Source organism: Psammomys obesus, unplaced genomic scaffold (assembly GCF_907164565.1).
Source record: "Psammomys obesus unplaced genomic scaffold, mPsaObe1.curated_primary_1811, whole genome shotgun sequence".
In the NCBI taxonomy this organism is placed as follows: domain Eukaryota; kingdom Metazoa; phylum Chordata; class Mammalia; order Rodentia; family Muridae; genus Psammomys; species Psammomys obesus.
The window spans coordinates 19,792,615-19,798,614 of NW_026592890.1; positions in this window are offsets into that span (position 1 = coordinate 19,792,615).

Consider the following 6,000-nt stretch of genomic DNA (forward strand, 5'->3'; position numbering starts at 1 on the left):
CTTTCCTTCAATCTTATGAAAGATTGCTGTCCTGTGGATTTAAAAAAAATCTTTAATATTTGGGTGTGAGAGATAATTTATCCAACACTGACTGATATCAAAACATCCCACACCTATGTTTCTGGTTAGGAATGATGTTTTACAGAGTGAAAATGATTCTTAGACTGAGGTACAGAAAAAAAAATGTTGCTTAGCAAAAATTCTACCAGTGCCTTTACCTCTTCACCTTAGTGTCCTTCTTTCAGTAAGAACTTTATTTAAAGAAAAATGGGGAAGGGACACAGCTTAGACTAGTGTGCAAACTTCTGGAGAGATGTTATCTTCGCTGCAAAAGCATTGAATATCAGAAAATGTATATTAGCACACCTGCTAGTTTTCACTGCATTTTAGAATATTGGCCAGAGACTCTGTAATTTATTCTTTAATGAATGTTATACTATAATTACTTTTATAAAAAGCCCAATCAAAATGCTGTCTTTTATGGCTGATGAAGAATGGTTCACCTATTTTAAAAGACACTTGGCAATTCATAGTAAAAAGTAAACATATGCTTACCATTTGACCCATCAATCACCCTTGATATTCAAACATATAATCTCAAAACTTTCTTAAATTGAAAGAAAAATCTGTACAGATGTCACATATTTTTATTTATTGCCAAAACTTGGGAGGATCAGGTCCCTACCTTTCCATGGGTGAATAGATAAAATGCACACCATGACAATGGAAAGTTGTTCAGTAATTAAAAATAAACAACTATGAGATTATGAAAAGATAAGGGAGACCCTTAAATGCATACAAAAGCCAAATAAACCAAACCACATGATCCCGTGCTGTGCTGCGTTTTTAATAACACGACCAAAGTGGAAGATTTTGGCTTACTTGAAGACTAAGTTTTGTCACGTGATGCTGTGCTGGCTGGCTTGTGAGAGAGCATGTGACATTTTGCTGTGAGCTCTCTCCTGTGAGGGACAAGACTTGGCGGTTGGGTGGACTTTGAAAGAAAAGATACACAGAAGTCCATGGAGAGTGAAACATTGTTTTTTGATCGATGTCCCTTTGCTGATCTTTGGGCTTTGATATTTGACTCCTCAGAGAGACACATTTCAGAGAACTTCTTGGACTAATCCAAACGAGTCTTGCGATTTTCACTGACTTCTGAATCATGCTGCTTGGTGTTGCTGCTTGGTGTTGGCCTGTGGACTGGACTGCTGGTATCCTGACCACTGAGTTTGGAAACCCCCTAATCAGCAGGAAGTAGATAAAAGAGGTCTACAGTTCTTTTCCCTACTAATCTCCTACCTAAGGCGGGGGTTGGAAGGAAGGTAAAGGTGTTTAAGAACCCTAAATAAAGTAGATTCGGTGAAAAATTTAAGCCTACGACATAATTGAAAAGGCATATCTATGGAGAACAAAAATAAAAAAGAGTTGCCTAGGTGTGTAGGAGCTGGAGAAATGCAGATATTGCTCATGAAGTGTTTCATTTTAACTATTGCACACCAGCAGGGAGAGAACACTTTACTGTAAACTACAGATTTGGAGTGATAATGAAATGAGGAAGCACTATCATCCTTTGAAAGTACTATCATCATGTCATCCTGAAGCATGTTGGGGGTAAATAAAAGTACTTGTGAGAAAGCGGGATACAAGTGGGGACTCCTTGGACACACTTCAGACTCGCTGTGAGGTTAAACTGCTCTAAATATTGACTATGTTCAAAAAGAGGAAAAAAACCTGCATGAAATATGAGGCACGTTGTTTTCTTAGGCATATTTATTGAATTATTTGTCTTTAAATTTCATGTGTTGAAAACTTTAATAAAATATTGGCAAATAAGCACGCAAAACAGGCAAATTCGTAAAAATTGGAAGAAAATTAACACTGAAATGTAGCTAAAGATTAAGCTGAGAAATGAAGTCAATAAATTTGGGAGGGAAATGAAACCAATAACATTGCCATACACTGTCAGTGCAAGAGTAAAGGCTACCGTCTGGAAGACCATTTGGTGAAATCACAGAATGTAAATATGTACATTCCTTCTGAGCCCTCCAAGTTAAACTTCTGTGGTCATACAAGAGCTATTCTGATAGCCAACATATGAAATCACAGCAAATATTAACTGTAGAGTAAGCAGCAAAACAGAAACTCAGCAGTGCACAGAAATGAGAGTAAACAAGCTTTAATTAAAACCAAGAGTTGAGTGAGTCCATATACACAACCCTGGGCAAAAAGGACAGACCTCAACAAAATCCAGATAATCTCAGTCCATATTCATTAATCACAGAGGCTTTCTTTGGCTGTAGGTTGAGAAAAGCTTCAGCTGCTGGCAGGCTCTGCTTTGTATATTAACATCGTTATGTGCTATGTATAGTTCATGAAAATGCTTTGATGTGAGATTAATGATATACCATACCTGTAAAAAACATGTTTTCTTACACATGTATTACATTCCAACTGCTAAAATTTACGCATTTTAGAGCATTTGTAAAGATACAATTATTTAACTATCATAATGACACATTTACCTAACCAAAGGATCTTGGTCTGATATTATCCTATATGTCTCTTTTTTCATGTATACTTTTATCATCTTTATAACTATGAAGCTTTAATATTGTTATCCATTCACTGAGATAGGACCATGGAAGCTGCCATTAAGTGAGTTTCAAAATGAAAATGATGGTATCTATTCAATCATTTTACTGTTCATATAGGTTAGTTGCAGCACGAATTATGAACTAATTGTTGCTGTATAATAAATTACATTTACTTTAACATTCAATCTAAGTACAGGCTAGTAAGGCTAATTGAATGAATGCATTTGTTATCTTCCTGGTGACCTGAATTTATTTTCAGAGATCAATGTGATGGAAGTAGAGAATTGAGTCTGACAAGTTTTTCTCTGAATTCCAAACACATGCCAGAGGCATGACTAGAACACACACACACACACACACACACACACACACTAAATGAAATGTAAAATAAAATATAGGTACAATTTTTTTAAACTTATATAAAGATTCTAAATTACCAGTGATGGTTATGAAGATGGATATGAAGACTTTATTTTCTGCTGCAAAATCTTTCCGTGAATCAAATATCTTCATATGTAAAAAAATCAGTTGATAACAAATGTTTTTTATAGAAATTTTAAGAGGCACTATAAAAGGAAAAGTTAACTCTTGAAAAACTTGACTTAACTGAAAGACTACAATTAAGCCATTTTCTTGCTGCAAGATGCAGATTTAAGCAGCTGAGTTCCTTTGGGGTTAAATATGCTGAAAGTTTGATCTGTCATGTGACAGATGATAAGGCAATAAAATCTTTAATACATAGGATCTAATGGGAGCTGGTCTGGTAAGCATAATGTGTCTTCAGAAAGGATTAGAGTGACTCCTATAGGGATGCAGTTAGTTCTCACAAAAATATGTAATTAGAGAATAGAAACCTAGCCCTATTCCTTTATGAGCATGTGACCTCTGTAGTCCCTCACACTCATTCTCAACATGTTGCTACTTGTCATGTTAAAATGTAGCCTAGAGGCCCCTCCCCAGGACTTGTGACTAACTGGACATAGACTTTAATCCTCCAAAAGTCTTGCTGTTTTTTGTTTTGTTTTGTTTTGTTTTTTTATAAAGTAGCCGCCAGTGCTATAGTTTTTGTTATAACAAAAAGGGTCAACTAAGCTCTCTGGAAAAAGACTCTAAAAGCTATTTATGAAAAGGCAATTTATTAAGAAATGTTCTTAAGACAAGAGAGTGGAGAAAATAGAGAAAAACAAATATGGACATCTTTCAAAGTTCCACAGAGGATGGCTGGTGGTCGTCTGGGCAGAAATTTGTAAGCATTTCTGGTTCCCTCTGTGTAGAGGTACTGTATTGAAAGCCCGAAGATAATTACCTACATCCACAGCCACAAAAGTCATAGATGCTGGCTTGAAAGTCAAAGCTCAACAAGAGCAGGCTTACTAGCTAAGGGAGTCTCTGGAAATTCACACAGAAGACTAGTGTTGGTCACTGTGGGTTTACTCTCTTTAAAAACAAAATAATTAGAGTTATCCTTTACTTAATAAATGAACAATACAACACCCCTCTTCCCTTTCCAGGGTCCCTCTAACTAATGACCATATCGACTGTTTATATGTCTTCTTTAAAAGAACTGGTATTCAGGTTCTTTCTGAATTTTCAAATCAGATTACTTGGGGTTTTTTTAATATATTTTTATATCATTCATATATTTGTGCTATAAAACCAACACCTTATCATATATGAAGTTAGCAGATATTTGTCTCCTGTTTTTAAAGGTTGTATTTTCATTGTGGTGATTGCTTCCTTTTTTTTTGTACAGAAGCATACCATGAATAATTCAAGAGATTTATTGTATAATGTGATGACTAAATAAATATTGAATTTTAAAAATAAGTATATACGTATAATTTTATATGTCATTAAAAATAAGGAAAGATGATGAATTCAAATATTCATTCATAAGATACTTAAGCATGCCTTAAGTAACAAATTAAGCAGAACGAATAAAAAAAATATTGGAACATTGATCCTTTTTCCATGGGACTAAATACTAGCAGGTAAAGAAAGAACGATGCACTGAAGAAATGTTGAAGTACACTAAGATGTCATAGGGGGATAGGAAGTTTTTATATGTACTCTGTTCAAGCTTACAAAGGAACAATCATTTGTGTGTGTGTGTGTGTGTGTGTGTGTGTGTGTGTGTGTGTGTGTGTCAATACGGTTTTGGAATTTGTGTGTGAAGATTGGTCAATGGTAATTCACTTAGGGCTCTGGCAAGAGAACAGTAGATATACTTTAGATCAGTAGGGAACTGAATGAAGTTCAGAAGATAGCTGATATACTGGAATAAGGGCATATCTCTATGAGAAATTTCAAAATGTTACCGTAACAATAGAATTATGAAATAATAGAAGAAGGTCAAATCAGTGAATAGAGGAATGTAAGCATCAATTCAGATAAAGTTGAGGCAGGAATGCCAATATGTAGTATTATGCTGCAGTCATAATTTGAACAGGAAGTAACAAAATAAAAGAAAAGAACACAAGGTTCAATCTGAAATGGAACCTGGGAAGAAAACCAGTAGAGATAAGAAAGTTTGATAGGGGTGGGAAGAAAATAAGAGAGATTGGGGAGAGAGAATAATCAGAATACAAAACATACATTTACAAAGTTGTCAAATAACAAAGCAAATCAATAAAAATTGAATAACTGCAGTCATAATTATGATTTGGACAAGTTGTCATAATATTTAATGAGGTGAATGATTTACTTTGAGATTGATAAAGAAAAGCAATGCAGGCTAAAGAGTGGAATGTTCAAACAGAATAAATATCTCAGAAATAATAAGAAGAAGAGCAATGCATTTAAAATAATTGGAAATTGATTAAGACTGCCAATGTACTCCTCTCCCAAACCTCATCCCCAAAGAGGAGGTTTACCAGGAGGCACTGTGCTACAGGTGTGAATGGAGACATAGGTGGTGATGTATGGGGCTTTGTAGTAATAAAAGAAAGATTCCTGAAACCACCATGAGAACATGATAGAAAGATAAAGATTGTAGAAAACTGAATTTGGAAGTGGGATGTAAAAGAGTAAGAATCTAAAGGAGGCTGGGTAATGAGATTTGCGTTAGGGATAGATGCCAGAGATGAATTGCCCAATTGGACTTACTTTTTTTCGGAGGCAGGCAAAAGCAGTGTTGAGAAGTTTGGGGAGAAAGTGAAAGGAGGCTCTTGTCAGCAGCCCTACCATGATATCACCTTCACCTGCAAATCACAGCAAGAGCTGAAGAATAAACCAATATCAGCTGAAATACAGTCTCCCCCATGTATATCCTCAATCTCCTTCGAATGTGTGGGCTCCCTTTTCACTAAATGCTATCACACGCATATATATGCATATATATGTACACATATTCCTAAATATAACCTGTAATGTTGTTGTGGGGCCGGAAGTCCAGGTGACCAGG